General features: G+C 33.2%; 1 pseudogene; it reads left to right on the plus strand.

Moving 5' to 3' along the window:
• The first annotated feature begins 606 nt into the window (after positions 1–606).
• LOC110203260 (dihydropteridine reductase pseudogene) lies at positions 607–1,318 on the plus strand (annotated as a pseudogene).
• Positions 1,319–19,129: the final 17,811 nt, after the last annotated feature.

A 19,129-nucleotide genomic window follows, 5' to 3' on the forward strand; every position in this document is an offset into this window, starting at 1 on the left:
AAATTATTTGAAAGATCGTCAGTTTGGAAAAGGGGTTACCACTTTGTTCTCTGGCTAATTAGAGAGGATAAAGAGACCTTAGGCAAAATAAGAAAAACATTCTTTAAAAAAATGATGAAAAAAATACTCTGAAAAAGCAATGAAGAATTTAAATGAATATCAAAATTTTGTCCAATCAAAAATGTGACACTGAGGAACAGATGAAGAACTTGTGAACCATCAGGACTTCACAGTGTATTGTACATTAAGTCAATCAGAGCTATCTGAAGGAGTAAAACCATTGCTTTTTGTTTGATGAATGAAAGGAAGCATTTGCAGAAGTGCTAGTAGATATTAGAAAATATATTCATGGTCTCAGGAAGAAGAGGTGTGTTACGGTGGCCAATGATAGTCTGGTGGGAGTAATAGAGAAAACTCTAAGTTGTTCAATCATGAAGTGAAATCACCGTATTCCTGGAACAAGAATTTGGGAATTATGGGAACCTTCTAGGAATAAGCAAATTTGTTGATTACTACACACTTCTGGTGAATCATTTGAAGGTCAAAGAAAAAAACACCCAGAGAAAAAGGGGTACGGGGCTGAGGAGCTGGCCTGGTTGGAGGGGAATGAAAGCAGCTGTGGCAGGGGACGCGCATGGGGTGCTGGTTTACGGAGGCAGAGGTACGCTGGTCACCAAATGCATGCATGCTTTCTAAACCAAAGACCGGTGGGTCGCCAGTATTGACATGGTAGAAAATGAAGATGCCAATGCCAGTGTGGTTGTTAAAATGACCGACACCTTCACCGAGCAAGCTAAACAGGAGACTGTTGATGTTGGGAAGCTTTTGGGCAATAAGAAGGTGGATGCCATTCTTTGTCTGGCTGGAAGATGGGCAGGAGGCAGTGCCAAAGCTAAAGCTTCTTATAAAAACTGTGACTTGATGTGAAAACAGAGCACGTGGACCTCAACCATCTGTAGTCACCTTGCAACCAAACACCTGCACGATGGAGGCCTGCTGACCTTGGCCCCTGCTAAGGCTGCTTTAGATGGAAAGCCAGGAATGATAGGCTAAGGCATGGTCCATCATTCTGTGTTAGAGCCTGGCTGGGGACTACAGTGGCATGCCACCGAGTTCCGCTGTGCTTCCAGTTATCCTGGATATGCCAATGAACAGGAAATCAATATCTGATGCAGACTTTGGCTCCTGGACCCCCCTAGAATTCCTTGTTGAAACCTTTCACAAGTGGATCACAGGAAAAAACAGACCAAGCTCAGGAAGCCTAATCCAGGTGGTAACCACAGGAGGAAAGACTGAGCTGACACCAGCTTATTTTTAATAAGTCAGCTAAGATCGCAGCACCTGAAGAAAGAACTGACAGAGAATCCTAATGCTCAGCACAGTGTAGTTTTTCTACAGCCCTATGTTTCCTAGCAAATCTCCCTTAGTGCCATGTAGAGATCAGTATTTCTCTTTCATTTAATGTGTTTCTGTCTCTTCAAAAGTGTCAAATGTTCATTTGAAATAAATAAAGTAGGATCATAAGTATGAAGACTACTAAGGAGGGAGGTGCTCAGAGATGTCATTCAGGACGTTGTTTGGTGTCCTCTACTGCCCTCATCATAACCTGCACATTGTGTCCTTTCTGTCCAGTTCCTCACAGTAACTTTTCTTCTTGACCATCTGAGTGATGTGTGCATTGGTGTGTTCTGGTCATTGTTTTTTTTTTCTTTTTTTTTTCTTTTTGTCAAGATAGTATTTGATCCAGTATTTGTGTAATGGGATTAATTGTCATGGTCCTGACTTAAATTGCCTTAAATGTCCATTAGCAGCATAAGTAAAGGATGGCTCTTGCCAGGTTGTTGTTATAAATGTTTCATGTGACTACCCAGATCTCCTCTGGATGACAGAGGGAGGGATAAACGTCTTAACTACAAGGGAAGCAGTGTTGGTTATCATCACATGGCATGTTTAGGCCTTAATGAATGTTGTTTAGTGTACAATTTTGAATACTTTAATAAAAATGGAACACATGATTTACTGTCCAAACAACATTGTCTACAAAATGTCAGTAATCAGATTTTAGGTATTTTAAAGTCCACACTGCAACTATTTCTGTAATAGCTTTGTACAGAGCTAGAAGTTTATAATTGAATAATCAAGCATTTATCCCTCATTCTCTTTTACTTTTTGATGCTATATAATTAATTTAAAATGAATAGACTATTAAAAATTAAAAAAAGAAAAAAGAAAACTACTTTGAAAAGAATTCTAATAAATGCATTTTTTAAAAAGAAACTGAATTACTTTCTTAACATAGGTGACATCTTCATCACTATGTCTTATTGAATATTATGACTTCAGAAAAGAAATAAGAAAATATAAAATGGCTAAGAAGATGTCAGTGAAATAGACCTTGATTTTTGGAATGTTCCTCAAAATAAACAAATGCTAGGCTTGTGACTAGGGACAGGTTTTTTAGGTTGTAAGAATTCTGTGAGGAATGAATTTGTTCATAGACTTGTGTTCTGATCAAAAGTCCTCTAAACTAAAAATTGAGAAGTGAAAACAATGCCTAGGTATTCATAAAAAGACAGTGGAAAGGCTATCCGATATGACAAAGAAAAAAAGAACAGTAGTTAAGAAAAAAAGAAGCAACACACATGAAAAGAAAAGATATCATTTAACAGAATCAAGTAAGTAAGAAGATTAGGGGAAGGGGAGGGTGGTAGAAAATGTTTTCATATTATCAGATATGGCCTATCTCCTTTTCAAAATGACCAACTGAAAAAGGTAAAGATATGATGGGAAATTTCAACTAACTGAATTTCAAAAAAAGTACTTCAATGAAATCATGTACTCCTTGATATGATTATTAATTCCACTAGTGTAAGACATTACAACACTTGACCTGGAGTCAGGAAGACCTGAGTTCAAATCTAGCCTCAGACATTTACTAGCTGTGTGACCCTGGGGGAGTCCCTAAAACCTATTTACTTCAGTTTCCTCATCTATAAAATGTGCCAGAGGAGGAATCAGCAAATCACTCTGGTATCTTTGCCAAGAAAACCCCAAATAGGGTCCCAAAAAGTCACAATTGAAATGACTGAGCGGCAACTACATGGGCTATAATTGAATTTGTAATATAAAGAATATTCAGATATTATTTGGTCCAGTACTCTCATTTTATAGCTAAGTAAATTGAAGACTTACACATTCAGTGACAACCAAAGGTTACAAAAATAATATATAGCACAATTAAAATTTGAATTTAGATCCTTTGACTTCAAATATAATGTTCCTCTTTATCACACTGATACTCTCATTTTGATTTTTGTATGTACTTTCATGAATCCTCTTTTAAAGAGCAACTCAAATTTCTGATTGCTTTTAATTTTTCATGTGGGAGCCATGTATAACACTTAGGTTGTCCTTTTATCTCTTGCTATTTCTACCCACTTTCCTTTCTAGGTTGACAAGCCCTGATGACATGATAAAACCTTTGTATGTCCAAGTTAAAATTAAAAATAAACTTTAGGGTATTTGGGAGGGAGACATCTATCCACTGTTCTTTCCTTCACCTGCAATTTTGATTTACCTGAGATTGTGTTTTTTCATGATTTTTAGGTACTTGGGAGTGGTATTAAATGATAATAGCATTAAAAGATGAGCCTTTGTGATAGGAAACTAAAACCAAAACCCTTGATAAATTGTAGACCTGACATGATGATCATATTATATTTCTGAAGATAAAGAAAGATTATGTTGGACTTCATTCTGACTGAGGAGAAATTAGCAGATTAAACACAAATGATGAAATCCTTAGGAAAAAAAAATCACAATCTTATTTTACAGTTTGTGATTTTGTGATAATCAAAGTAGTATTTGTAGCAAATATGTATGTATGTATATACACATATGTATGTATATGACAGATTCATAGAAAACCCCAAACTTTCAGAAGATGAATTTTAAAAACTTCACAACAGAGAGAGAAATGACTGATTTTTAAAAGGTAAATTAGCTAAAGAGATCTAGAAGATTAACCACAATTGAATTCTGATGATAATAGTTTAGAATGATCCCTACTGTAAATATAATAGAGAAGGTAAGTACAGAAACCAGGCAAGTGTCAAAGGAACAGATGCAGGTTTTTGAACAAAGGTTCACTGTCTATGCTTGTGTTTCCTTAATCCAGCATATTTTTTAGTGACAGAATCTTTCACTATTATGTTTGATATTAATTATCATGATACTGGTGATACAGAATAATTTACTCATATTGAGATAAGAAAAGAGTTTAGGTAACATTCTTATCAGAGAAACTGAAGCAATTTGAATTATTTTCCTTCTCTTTTATGTGTATCCTGATGTCAGTCCCTGCTAAATACAAGGACAAGTCAAGGAAAGAACGAGTTCTGTATATTTTGAAAGAAGAATCTTCTATTTGTAACCATATTGCTGAACTAGGAAATTGATGTATGATAATTCTTGGTCTTTCTGTAGAAGCTCAGTGCCTGAAGTGTATTTCCAGAGACAGTTTCATTTTTAAAAATGAAGTTAGAATATGACACTGATTGAAAAGACAATGGAGAGACCTCTAAAGGAATTAATGTGCCTCCACAGGAGACTCTCTAATATGAGCTCATAATTACCTAAGCCTGTTCAGAAATGATATATACAAAACAAGAAATCAACAACATGTAAATGGAAATGAATTTGGGAAAAAAAAGTGGCAGAGTCATAGTGGACTTATGTCTTATTGGAAAGGATAAATACTGAAATGAGTTGAGGCTCACAAAAATGTGAACAATAACCAAAAAAATAATTATAAAATACTTGATGTCAAGGTAACTGACAAATGATGGAGGAGATATGGGAAAAATGAGACATTAATGTACTGTTGTTGGAGCTGTGAGTTGATTAAACCATTCTATGGAGCAATTTGGAACTATGCCCAAAGGGCTATAAAACCATGCATACCCTTTGACATATAAATACCACCACTAGATCTGTATCCCAAAAGAGATAAAAAACAAAAAGGAAAAGGACCTGCTGTACAAAAATATTTATAGCAACTCTTTTCTGGGGGTAAAGAATTAGAATTTGAGGAGATGTACCTCAATCACAGAATGACTGAATTAGCTCTATGTAATTATGATGTAATATTATTGTAGTATAAGAAATGATGAACAAGATGGTTTCATAAAAGCCTAGAAAGACTTACATATGTTGATGCAAAGTGAAATGTACAGGCTACAGAATAGCAGGAATATTGTGAGATGATCATCTGTGAATGACTTAACTATTCTCAGCAATACAATGATCCATGAAAACTCTGAAGGACCTAGGGTGAAAAATGCTATCCATCCCCAGAGAAAGTACTGATGGTGTCTGAATACAGATGGAAGAAACTTTTCTTTCACTTTCTTTATTTTTCTATTTTTTGTCTGTGTTTTTTTTTTTTACAACATGACTGTTATGGATATGTTTTGCATGACTACACATATATAACATATATGGAATTGCTTGTCTTCTCAAAGAGGGAGAGTGGAAAGGAAGAAAGGGAGCGAATTTGGAACTCAAAGTTTTAAAAAAAATGTTAAAATTGTTTATATGTGTAACTGGGGAAAATGAATACTCGATAAATAAAATACCAGATGTCTTGGCAAGAAGATATATGAAGGAATAACTATACTTCTTGGACAGGATGTGATGTTATTATCAAATAGCAAAAGGGAAACTGAACCAATTATATCATATATTAGTTCTGTTTTATCACACTGAAAAAAAGGAAACAACAATCAGTTTAAAGGGAATTGAAACTTCTTAACTGAGGACATAATAAGAGACCACATAAAATTCCTGAAAAGAAGAAAAAATCACCTGACCTAAATGAACAGAATTACTAGGAAGAGAAATAACAATTGGCAGTGGTCTCTGGTGAATTTTGGAGAATGTAATACACTTGTGACAGTAAAATATTCCCTAGGTTTTGGGGGTGTGGATTTTGAAATCTACTGACAAAAAGGATTAATGAAGGTGAACAAAATTATACAAAGGTTGCTTAAGTTCACTTGGGAAGGTAAGCCATCATTTTTATAAGCAAATATGAATTCATTAATGATTTTTCCTATCAAATTAACTATATTTCCATACTTGACATATTGATGGGACCACTAGATTGGCATATCCCAGAAATGGAGCAGACATAACATTCTTTTGTTTTAGAATGACTTAAAAATTAATTCCATGATATACTTATGAATAAAGTAAATGACTGACATAACTAATTGATTTTGACCTAGTTTTGAAATGAATCTCAAAGTGTGTGCATGTATAAATATGTGTATATAAATATATATATATATATATATATATTATATATATATGCATATATATGTATATATGTGCATATATATGTATATATGTGCATATATATGTATATATGTATATATGTGTGTGTGTGTATATATATATATGTATATATATGTATATATATATATATCCATCCATATATGAACATATTAGGGAGATGATCTATTTGCTAGCCTATTAGAGAGATAATATACAGTGTATTAGGTTACTTTTATTTGTTTTAAGAAGAAATAAAATATTTCCTTCTAGGAAGATTACATAATTCAGTATGAATTTAAGGAACAAAATATAAAACTTGATATATACAGGCCCAAGCTTCCTTATTTCTATTGTGCGCTCTATTCAACTTTACAACCTTGGTTTCATCTTCATACACTCAAGCTTACTCTCTCTCATATCCACAGTTACTAAATCTTATTTCTATTTCTGCATCTGCTCTTCTATACTCATATAACTTCCACCCTAATTCTGGGCCTCAGCACTTCTCTCTTAATCTTTTGTCATGCTCTCTCCTTTCTCCTCCCTCAGATCTTCTTCTTTTTTTTTCCTAATGCATCCTTCATGCTAAACTGATTTTCCTAACTCTTACATCTAAGCACATCATTTCCCTACTCAGCAACATCTAGTAGCTCCCTACTACCTCTGGGATAAAATATAAGCTCTTCTGTTTGACATCTAATGTACTTCATAACCTGTCTACAAGACATCAGCCTTATTTCTTATTACATTCTTCAATAGTGGATGTTTTCAAAATATTTGTTCGGGGAAAATCACTTTAAAATATCTTTACACAATATGGGAAATTCTTGGATTAATTTCCATTGAAAGAAGAAGAAAAAAGAAAAGGAAGAAAATAAATAGAAGAAGGAGGAGGAAAAAAGGAGGAAGAACTTTTGATATTTTCTAAACTGACTAATTAGGTACTGGACCAGGGTAATGCTGGTAGCAGATCCAGTAATGACAACTTACCTATCAGGAGATCCTTCCACTGAAATTGCAATTTTGTCTGAGCTCCAGACATCTGAGAAATGTTATTGATTTTGACTCCTTGACACCCAATTGTGAAGCCAGTTAAGTAATTTGGAATGATGAGTTGATGAAAAGTAGTTTGAGCACAAGGAATAAAACTTGCACTGAATCTTATGTTGTTTTGTGCCATGAGAAAGTTAGACTTATGCATTATCAACTGGTACAGCTAAGTAATGGCATTCTTTCTTTGAATGATATAAGCCTCTAGAAGTGGTTCAGTCCAGGGCAGGCAAGGGTAGTATGGGGAAAATTGTCACTGTTTGCACTCTACACATCCTGACCACTTGTAAAGATTACTGGAGAGCTGAACAAAACCAGGCTGGGATGCTCACAGCCTCCAGGGCAGCCTCCAACATGACCACACTGATCTGTCTAGCACATTAAATGAAAGGATTCCAGGTTGCCAGTATTTATCTATGGGAAAACTTTGGGACCCCTACGCTGTTCTGATTAATAATTTCTAATCATCTGCTACTCTCAAGATGAAATCCTGGGAATCCCTGCTGTGACCAGCAGTTCCTAACTGCCCCTGTTCCTAGAGAGATAGCTCTAAGGAACTTCTGTAACATTTTCCTTCCTGCAGTTTAACTATTCTGATAACCCTATAGGTGACCCCAGCTTGGAGTAAGGTCAGTGTCCTGCCTCTGTTGGCTAGAAGATACCTAAACTGCTATCATCCTGCAATAAATAACTTGTGAACTGCTATTCTATCTATCTACCTAGCTGCCTCTCTTCTGACTATATTTATATATACTGTTTATAACTCCATTAACTGAACTTCCCTAAGGCAGTACATTACTCAGAATTATGATTCTTTGACCCTGAATAAATGCCTTATTGTATTTATTAATTACATAGTTGATATAATTTGTATACAAGCTTGACACCAGCTATAGAGATGGCTTTGAATTTGGTAGCATACCCCCTTCCATGTAGACCTGAGCTGCTGTATTCTCTTATTTCCTTGATCTTGCATCCTCCTTTTCCAGTGAGAGCCATACTGGCTAGCAAGAATCACAAACACAGGCTTCAGGGTGCCTGGGGGCTTACTGTCAGCTGTACTAATGGTCATAGAGTTGCTAAAGTCCTCTCCCAGTATGTCAATTATCATAGCAAAGACTAAAGATGACATTTATGGGTCCAGCCAGAGTAATTATTCTCTCAAGAAAATTTCCTTCTGAGATATTAATGCTAGTTCCTCTCTCTCTCTCTCTCTCTCTCTCTCTCTCTCTCTCTCTTCTCTCTCTCTCTCTCTCTTTCTCTCTCTCTTTTCCCCCTTCCCCCCTCCCCATCTCTCTCTCTCCCTCTCTCTCTCTTTCTCCTCTTTCTCTTCCCCAATTACATGTAAAAACAATTAATTTTTTTTTTATTTGAGTCAAAAATTCTCTCCCTCTCTTCCTCCTCTACCCCTCCCCGACATGGTAGGCAACTTGATATAGGTTATACATGTACAGTCATGAAAAACACATTTCCATATTAGTAACATTTTGAAAGAAAACACAAAGAAATCATGAGGAAAAACATAAATAAAGTGAAAAATAGTACACTTTGTTCTTCATTCAGCCTCTATCAATTCTTTCTCTAATTCTTTAGCTAACTCTTTCATGATTTTTCATCACGAGTTCTTTGGAATTGTACTGGATCATTGTATATCTAAGAACAGTTAAGTCATTCACTATTTATCATCATATTATATTGCTGTTATTGTGTATAATGTTCTCCTAGTTCTGCTCATTTCACTTTGCATTATTTCACCTAAGTCTTCTCAGGTTTTCCTGAAATCATCCTTCTAATCTTTTCTTAGAGTATAATAGTTTTCCATTATAATCATAATCCACAACTTCTTCACCTATTCCACAATTGATGGATATCTCCTCAATTTCTAATTCTTTGCCACCACAAAAAGATCTGCTATAAATATTTTTTGTACAAATACATCCTTTCCCTTTTTTTTTAAAGTGTCTGTGGGATATAGATATACTATTGATATTGCTGGATCAAAGAGTGTGCAGATTTGCAGCCTTTTGGATATAGTTCTAAATTGCTTTCCAGAATGATTGGATCAATTTATAACTGCACCAGTAGTATATCAGTGTCCCAATTTCCCCGTATCTTCTCCAATATTTATCATTTTCCTTTTCTGTCATATTAGCCATTTTTTTAAGTCAATTGGAGTTAAGTGACTTGCCCAGGGTCACACAGCTGGTAAGTGTCAAGTGTTTGTCTGAGGCTGGATTTTGAACTCCGGTCCTCCTGACTTCAGAGCAGGTGCTTTGTCCACTGTGCCACCTAGCTGCCCCTATATTAGCCATTCTTAAAGATATGAAGAGGTACCTTAGACTTGTTTTAATCATCATTTCTCTATTGAATATTGATTTAGAACATTTTTTTCATATTATTATAGGTACTAACACCACTCTCTTCACTCATCTTGACTGATTCTCCTTTCTTTCCAATAACACTTCCAACTTTCTTTTCATGTGTAAGTAGCCTGATGGTAAGAGTGACATTTAATCATGTTCAATCACACAGGTTTCCAAGTAGATCACTGTTCTGGGGATTTGGACTTTGTAAAGTGGTTTAGTCTTTGGTCACTGGTGGGAATGGAAACCAAAAACTTCTGCATAAGTAAAGTGAAGGGAAAAGGGGTGGGAGGACAGAAGCAGAACAGTAGGAGAGGGAAGCAAGGTAAGAGGCACTCATGGACTGATTAGGGGTGGAGCATGGAGAAGGAAGGAACGGAGGGGAACCCTGGGGCCCATAGAAAGGGTCCAATGATTATCTGGGCTGATGGACAGGTTTGTGCTGTACTTTCTCTGGCTACTTCTGCTAGTGTAATAATACATTTTAAGCTGATGGAAAAGGAAATGAAAAGGGAACTCAAAGATATCTTTAGCCTAAGAGACTAGCTCTAGTTTCTAAATGGGTATAATCAGATCTGTACATTATTTCTGAAGCCTTGTGTAACATTACCAAAAGGCTTTCAATACTTGTCTTTGGGGATAAGACCACACCCAGTAGTAGCTTCTGCATTTCAGTAGAAGACAAGCAGAAAGTAGTAAAGCAGAGAAAGCAGACCAACAGTTGATATAGGTAACACACAGTCAGTACTTCAGCATGCCAAAATATGGCATCAGCAGCTCTGCAGGGAAGCAGCAAGTTATAGCTTCTGAAGGAAAGCTGAGATGCAGCCCTAGCTGGCATAATCATGTACTGTCTTCTACTATGATAGAAGAAAATTTGTCTGTTTATCAAATGAGAGGAAGGAACAATTCCCCTGGTTATTTGCTTACCTATTCTCATTGTTTTGAGAGTTTCTACATATCCACAGAACAGGGAACATAACAATCTTTGAAGAATTAGAAGGAAGGAAATTAAATGAGAAAATTATACAGAATATTAGAGTTGGAAGTCTCCTTATTGGTCACTTTGCTTAACTTGTACATGAATAAAGTTGCCATATATAGCCTTCCTCTTGAGTGCCAATTCAGCCTCTGCTTGAAGTGATGGAGAGCCTACTTACCAAGAGAGCCCATTACAATTGGGGGCAAGCAGAATAATCTATCTTTCATACAATATTCCTTCAATGCTTCAAGTGTAGCATTCCTCCTAATTCTGCTCTTTTTTTCAACTACACTTTGCAGGTTCCTTCATGGAAGGAACACAGATGGATATTTTCTTGACTCTTCACAAACTTAGTTATCTTCTTCTGGAATCATATTAGTTTATCAATGTCCTTCCTAAAATGTGGTATTCAGAACTAAATGCATCTTTATAATCTTTATAAGCATGAATATTATGTTTTTCCTTCTTATCAACATACCTCTCAATGCATCTAGAGCTAAAAGTAGCTTGTTATCAAAATTATCCAATTTATATTCCATAATGCTACCTCTTGTTTAATCATAAATTTTTCTTTATTCATAGATCAGATGGCCAACTATTTCTTGGTCCCCTAATTGATTTATCATAGAGGGCTTAACTGTTTTCCCCTAACATAGGGAAAGTTCAATGAATCAATATATCTGCACATCTAACATTCTTCACTTCAGAAATATGATTCTCTGTCTTCCAAATAAGACTGCCAAGCTGCCAAACATGCCAGATATCTCATGTTAAAGTTTCTCAGAATTAACCAGTAGAAACAACTGGAAAAAACATGGAAGAAGCTGTAGAACAGACTGGGAAATTTAAAAATCTGTTAGAAGATTTACAAATGAAAAACCAAGCAAAGTCTTCAATGATGAAGAATTAAGAAAAAAGGATACAAAAAGTGAAAGACCGAGAAAAAGACCATTCCTTGCTTCATTTTTATATATGAACTATGCCTAATTAGCTGTCATGTTAAACATATGTATTATTCTATGGACTTTTTTTAGGATTAATAAAAGAGTCAGAGTCAGAGTCAACAAAAAAAGAAACAGGAACAGCCTATATTCTTTCCCTATTATGCATGTCCTTGATGACATCATTTATCCTCCTGTAGCATTATGGGATATAAAATGGATAATTTTGATTACATTAAATTAAATGATGGTCCAACCATCTGGAGAGTAATTTGTAAGTATTTCCAAGGGGCTATAAAATTATGAACAGCCTTTGCCGCAGCAATACCATTATTAGGTCTATATTCCATAGAGAGGAAAAAAAGTAATGAAAAGAATCTATATGTAGAAAATATTTTAACATCTTTTTGTGTGGTGGCAAAGAATTGGAAACTGAGGGGATGTACCTCATGCGAAGAAGGTGTAGTATATGATTACAATGGAATACTATTGTGGTGTAAGAAATGATGAGCAGGATGCTTTCAGAAAAACCTGGAAAGACTTACATGAACTAATGCAAAGTGAAATGAGCAGAACCTAAATAACCTTGTACTTAGTAATAGAGATAAAATATGATGATCAACAGTGAATGATTTAGCTATACTCAGCAATGTAAAGATCCAAAACAATTCTGAAATACTTATAATGAAAAATGGTATCCACCTCCAGAGAAAAAACTTATGGATTCTGAATGCAGGAAAAAGTATTTAAACTTCTTTACTTGTTTCATTCATTCATTCATTCATTCATTCATTCATTCATTCATTCATTCATTCATTCATGCATGCATGCATGCATTCATTTATTCCTTTATTTGTTTGTTTATTCATTTATTTATTCAATATGACTGATACATAAATTTGTTTGGCATGACTTCACATATATAACCTATATCAAATTGTTTGCTTTCTCAATGAAGAGGCATAGAAAGGAGGGAGAGAATTTGAAAGTAAAATTAAAATATTAAAAAGGAATGTTAAAAATTGTTTTAATATGTAATTGGAAAAATAAAATACTATTAAAATTCAAAAAAACCTGAGTGGTTGTAAGTTTCTTCCAAGATCCTTTACAATATTCTGGGGTTTGATGAAATGGGACAATCTGTTCCTCAGGGAAGGTAATATCTTTACAATATTCTGGGGTTTGATGAAATGGGACAATCTGTTCCTCAGGGAAGGTAATATGGATCTCACCAGATCCAGAGAATATCTGTTAAACTTGGATCCATTAATGGATCACCTTCATCACAATGCTCATAGTTTTGGAAAATATGCTGTTTGTCTCACCTGAAATTTATGATGAGAATCTTGTGAACAAGATTGTTTCTATTGTTTAAACAAGCATACACATATGTATGTATACACAGATTCTTTTCATGTGTACACAAACACACACACATGCACACACACACACACGGGATCTTGATTGGCTTCGTTGTGAATAAGAGACACTTTTTTGGAGTAAATGGTATGTTGCCATTCTAAATAAAGGATATTAAAAGCAATCAGCAGAAAACTAGCACAGAGAAATCATATAGTCTGTACATCTTTCACACAGTTATAAAATAGTTAAAGTGTGACACATTTATATCACTTATGAAAGCCTACTTATTGCCTACTAATATCCTTTTTAAGGAGCTTCTCAATGTGTAGATGAGTCTCATAAAGATTTTACATAAATGAAAATATACATATATGTTAACAATGTACTCTGACACCATTTTTTGACCTTAGGAATGTGTTTTGGGTGGTCAATGAATTTAATTTACCTGTTAATAAGTTAATATGACATCATTGTCTAATTATTATGTTTTTATAATACTAAGGATGATGAATCATTCCAATGTTGATATTCTTGCTAAAAAATGGAATCAGAAGTAACAAGGAACACCTAAATAAAAGAGTAGATTATCAAAAAAATACTTCCAATGGAGGCAAAGAAAAGAAGTATCAGTATAAGATTTTGTCATTTGTACAAATGCAACAAGAATATAATTTCATCAGATGCTTGATAATGCAATATTAAAGTATGCATGTCAAGTAATTAAAAAACTGAAATAATAGACCTTTGCACTTACATCAGTTTAAGATAATTAAAAAAGAGGAATTCTACGAAGGACGCAAGAAGATCATTAAAATTAAATCATCACTTATATTGATACTCAGCAATTTCAATGTAAAGATGAGAAAATGAGGATAGTGAGAAGTTTTTTTCAGAAAACATGGTTCAAGAAGAAAGAACAAGAAATGTCAAAGAATTGATGATTGTTAATAAGGCAGAAATGGCACTGCAGAGAAAAAAGATGGGGGAAAAATAGTTAGATCTGACCGAGGTTATACTTCCACGCTCAAGGTGATAAAATCTGGGGACAATAAGGGATTAATTTACAAGGTATCTCAAAAGGGAAAATAACAAAAGGGGGTCTTTATGCAAAAAAGTGGTGGTAAAATTAGGTGATATACATATATGTATAAATATGTGTATACATATATACATACATATATATACACACAACTATATATGTAGTTTTAAATTTTATAATTTAAAGCTATTAAAAGTTTGGTTTTAAAAGAGATGACTGAAAATATTTAAAGTATTATATATAATATAATACTAAAATTTGGTGATTGACAGTAATTATATATATAATATATGTATGCACATAGACACATACATGCATATACACATACACATAGATATAAAGATATTTTCCTTGTCTTCAGTGAAATTTGGATTGATAAATATTTATAAATCTTTCCAAATGCAGTTTGAAGATAGGAATGGTTTTTAGTATTGATTTTGTATCCTCAGCATATAGCAGATATAAATTAATTGTGATTGATTAATGGTTTAGTTATTAATTATATAAATATATTAAATTGCTAAATTTGTGTGTCCTGATGGTAGACAATATGAATTTGGGATTCCTGAACTTTGCCTCCTTCATATATTCAGATTATATTAAGACATAGAGATTAAGAAACTTTTTCCCTTCAATTTTAATAATGATTTTTGTTTTATTAATTTTTAATGTCCCATTCATTCATTCATTCACTGTCTTTGTTATTTAGTACAGTCCTAATGTAGACTTCTTGAATTCATTTCTGTAATCCTATTTAAATCTATTTTATCTTGCCCAGATTTCATTAGTCTTATTTTGTTTCATTTTCCTTATGTTTTATAAACGAAATATTTCTTAAATCCAGAACCAACTTAAAAAAAAAACTCAGGACATCCCTTTTCCAGCATATTATTTTATTTTTTTGTTTTCTGTGTGATGTATAATATATAAAGACAATGATTTATTCTTTTCTTGTCTAATTCAATAATTCTGAATATATACGCATATATGTGAGAGAAGTCATCGCATTGGGGAATGATGACCACATTTGGAATCAGGAAGGTATGGTTTCAAGTTTCTTTCCTCTAACAAATGCTATTCATTTCATGATGGGCATGTAGGTTAATCTCTCCTTGCCCCACAAAAGCATATGGGATTATACATTTTAGATGTGATGTTGGTGTGCATTGGACAAGGACTCATCTTTCCTCAGACTACATTGTAAATGTGTAATATATGTATGTATACATATAACATAATGTAGCATAACTAATATACTATATTACATTACATTATATTACATTGTATTTTATTACATTACATCATGGTGCATTATATTATATTAATTATATTATCATATCATATCACATATCCTATGTTATATTGTATTATATTTATTATATTATATCATATCACATATACTGCATTATATTGTATTGTATTGTTTTATATTGTATTATATTGCATTACATTATATTATATTATATCATATCATATTATGCTCACTTTAATACATTCTTATATTCATATCTTAGCTATCCTGCTTCTAGAAAGCTCAGGTAATCTCTAGCAAAAGATTAAAATTAATGGTAGGAAAGAAGTATTTTGGAAGGTTATTTACTACTTTGACAGCTTGTGATATAGTCTAGTCTACATTTTATGTGAGTGTGGATGAACCCTTTAACACAGAATGAATATTGTTAATAATATTCCTGCTTTTAAATGAATGGAAAATCATGAATAAGGATGTAAATAATTATCAGAAAAATTAAAGATCAGTTGTGACATAATCTCAAGACATTATCCTAGGGCTCTGAAGGCACTTTTTCTTTATCTTTATTAATTAAAATGAATCTAGAATTTTAATGCTTAATTATCACAAAGCATATTTGATTTTTAATTTTAAGAGAACTCTAATTATAATAGTGACTTACTTTCCACATAAAATGTCCATTGTGCTTACTATGAAATCAATATATTGCATTATTTTATTTTAGTTTTCATTATTTTACTTGTACATGAATACATTCACACACATATGCTTTGTACAATATGTTATTTACATACTTACTGTTAATTTGCATTTTGATTTTGAAATGTTCTATGTGATATACTTAAGAAAATATCCATCTTTTTTCTGTTTCACTTTTCAATTTGTAGAATTCAATGTCATATTAAAGAAGCTGATATGAGATACTTTGGTGAAGTAATCTATATTGATATGACTCTACCAATTAAAGAAATCAAGCTGCTTTAAAAGAAAAAAATCCATTGTGTGGGCAGTTAAGAGTTTTGGAGATTAACCAATTTTCACACAGTATTACAAGAACTTATTTAGTACCTATTATATGCCCAGTGCTATGCTATTTTTCTGAACTCTAAAGTCAGTATTTTTATGTGAAAGTGTTTTGGCCACTGTAATCATAATCTAGGTGAAACAGAATTAGAATTGGTTATATGAGAGTCATCCTATTGTGACAATAATGCTAAATTTTCCTGATTATAATCAATTTTCCACAGTTAATAAATCAATTAAAAATACAAAAACCTTCCTGACCACATGAATATCCATAATCAATTTATCTGACCTCAGTTCTTTCCAGAGAGTTTTAAGTTGTTTGTGAAACAGATTTAGTAAAATGAGCAATATTTCTTGAACCCTTTCTTCAATAGTAACAAAATCTTCTTCCTACCTAGTTTTCAGCTCTTTAAACACTCAGCTGGGTGCCTAGAAATGTTGAGAAGGGCACATCAAGATAGTTTCAGAGATTAAAGCTGTAATAACTGGGTAATAAGGTCAGTATTCATTGTAGCAGAAAGTTTAAATGTAATAGAAAAGTGGTTTTCATGGGCTGCAGAGAATATGTCATCAAACTATCTAAACACAAGTTATTTTGTTAGTTTTATACAACACACAAATGTATGTACTGCAGGATATCAGAACTACGAGCTAATTCAATTAAAATATTGATCATATGACTTTTTGTTTTATATTCTGTAACTTGTTTGACTCCATTCATTTTTCATTTTCCTAGTTTTTTTCTGTCATGTCACAGATGGAAGCAAAATAAAATTTATATGTTTGTATGTATATGTATATATGTATGTGTCTATATGTGTGTGTGTGTGTATATATATATATATATATATGCATACAGACATATAATGTATATATGCACATATATGTGTGGGCTTTCGTGTGTGTGTGTGCGTGTATATATATATATATATATATATATATATATATATACACACATTATATATATTAGAGAGAGAGAGAGAGAGAGAGAGAGAAAGAGAGAGAGAGAGAGAGAGAGAGAGAGAGAGAGAGAGAGAGAGAGAGAGAATTATTATAAATAAGGAAGCTGGGTGACCAATGGACCAATGGATAGAGTGCTGGACCTGGTGTCAAGAAGACTGATTTTCATGAGTTCAATTCCAGCTTCAAACACTTATTAGCTGTGTGACCCTGGGAAAGTCATTTAACTCTGTTTGCCTTAGTTTTCTTATCTGTAAAATGAGCTGGAGAAGGAAATGGCAAACCATTCAAGAATCTTTGCCAAGAAAATCAGAAATAAGTTCATGAAGAGTCAGACATAAGTGAAATTACTCAACAATGAAAATAACAACAACAATAACTATTACTATTATTATTTTATAGGTCCACTTGGAATTGTAATTGCTGTGATTTTTTTGTTTAAAAACATTATCCAGAATTTTCTGTTGCTTTCATTTTTCTCAAATTAAAAAAAAAATCTTGTTTTAATTTCTTCTGGACTTTGTCATCATCCATTATTTATCAAAACCATTGTATTCTCTCATTTGAGTCTAGAGAACTGTACATCAGTGTAAGGAGATTTGAAACAAATAAATCTTAGATATGCTGCTTTTCCAAGAACATCTTGATAATTACCTATAGCAAATTGATAATAGAAAATGTCTAATATAGATTTCAAGTAATTATTAAACTAAACTAGTTTTAACATTTACCTACATGAGAATTGTATGGCTTGGAGATATTCATTTTATTTACTTGAAAATATTAAAATTATTATTGGAAGATATTAAAGAAAATTTCAGTCGAGATAGATTTTTGCTAGAGTTATGTAAGTTAGACTAAAAATGCAAAATCTGTAGATTTTTGATAAAGCTTCTATTCTCAAGTAATGCTTGTGTATGGTAAATGCTGTGCATGGAATTTCATTTGTCTGGTACATGATTTATTAATTTGTATATATAACATATTGATCTGTACCAAAAGTATTCTGTCTTTGAAATGAACCACATTAGGTTATATGTCATATTTAATATTTTGTGGCAGTTCAGTTAACAGAAGAAAAAACACACGTTCATATGACAGCTTGGTTCGCATGAAGTAAATTGATTTGTGTGCATAATTTAATGACTTATGTGCATATTTTATTGTTTTTATGAGCATTATATTGGCTTGTGTAAATTATGTTGGTTTTCTGGTGAGAGGAAAATGGATTTGAAGTTTAACTGTAATGAATCTATCCTCTATAATATTTCTCCTCTTGTGGACTGTAGAAATAAAGGGGTCAATGATTAGCCAGCCACATCTTCGTTAAAATTAGTCCATGAACTAGACTGATAGATACTGACACATTATCTCCATCAAATAAAGTAATCCTCCATTTCCCCAAACAGAAAAAAAAATAGAATTTCTTTTAACTGTTTCGTGGCTTTCTTCCTTTGCTTAAAGCTTTGTCTAGACAAAGATTAAAAATATCCTGGCATTTGGGGTCAGTAGAAAGAAGTGTGGAGAATTGTACCCAGCTTTGTAACTTCATATCCTAATACTGTTGAGTGGGAGAGAGGGAGAGAGAGAAAGAGAGAGAGAGAGAGAGAGAGAGAGAGAGAGAGAGAGAGAGAGAGAGAGAGAGAGAGAGAGAGAGAGAGGCACATTGATGAGGGATCAGGGTGCTATATGCAGATTTTGATGGCAAAAGCCTCTCAGAAACAGTCATTTTCTGTCTCACTCTCCCGGTCTCTCTCTTTGTCTCCTCTATGCAACAATAAAGATCAATAAAAAGTTGTTCATTTACTGTCTATTTTA

This window comes from Phascolarctos cinereus, unplaced genomic scaffold (assembly GCF_003287225.1).
Source record: "Phascolarctos cinereus isolate Bilbo 61053 unplaced genomic scaffold, phaCin_HiC Scaffold_5;HRSCAF=322, whole genome shotgun sequence".
Taxonomy (NCBI): domain Eukaryota; kingdom Metazoa; phylum Chordata; class Mammalia; order Diprotodontia; family Phascolarctidae; genus Phascolarctos; species Phascolarctos cinereus.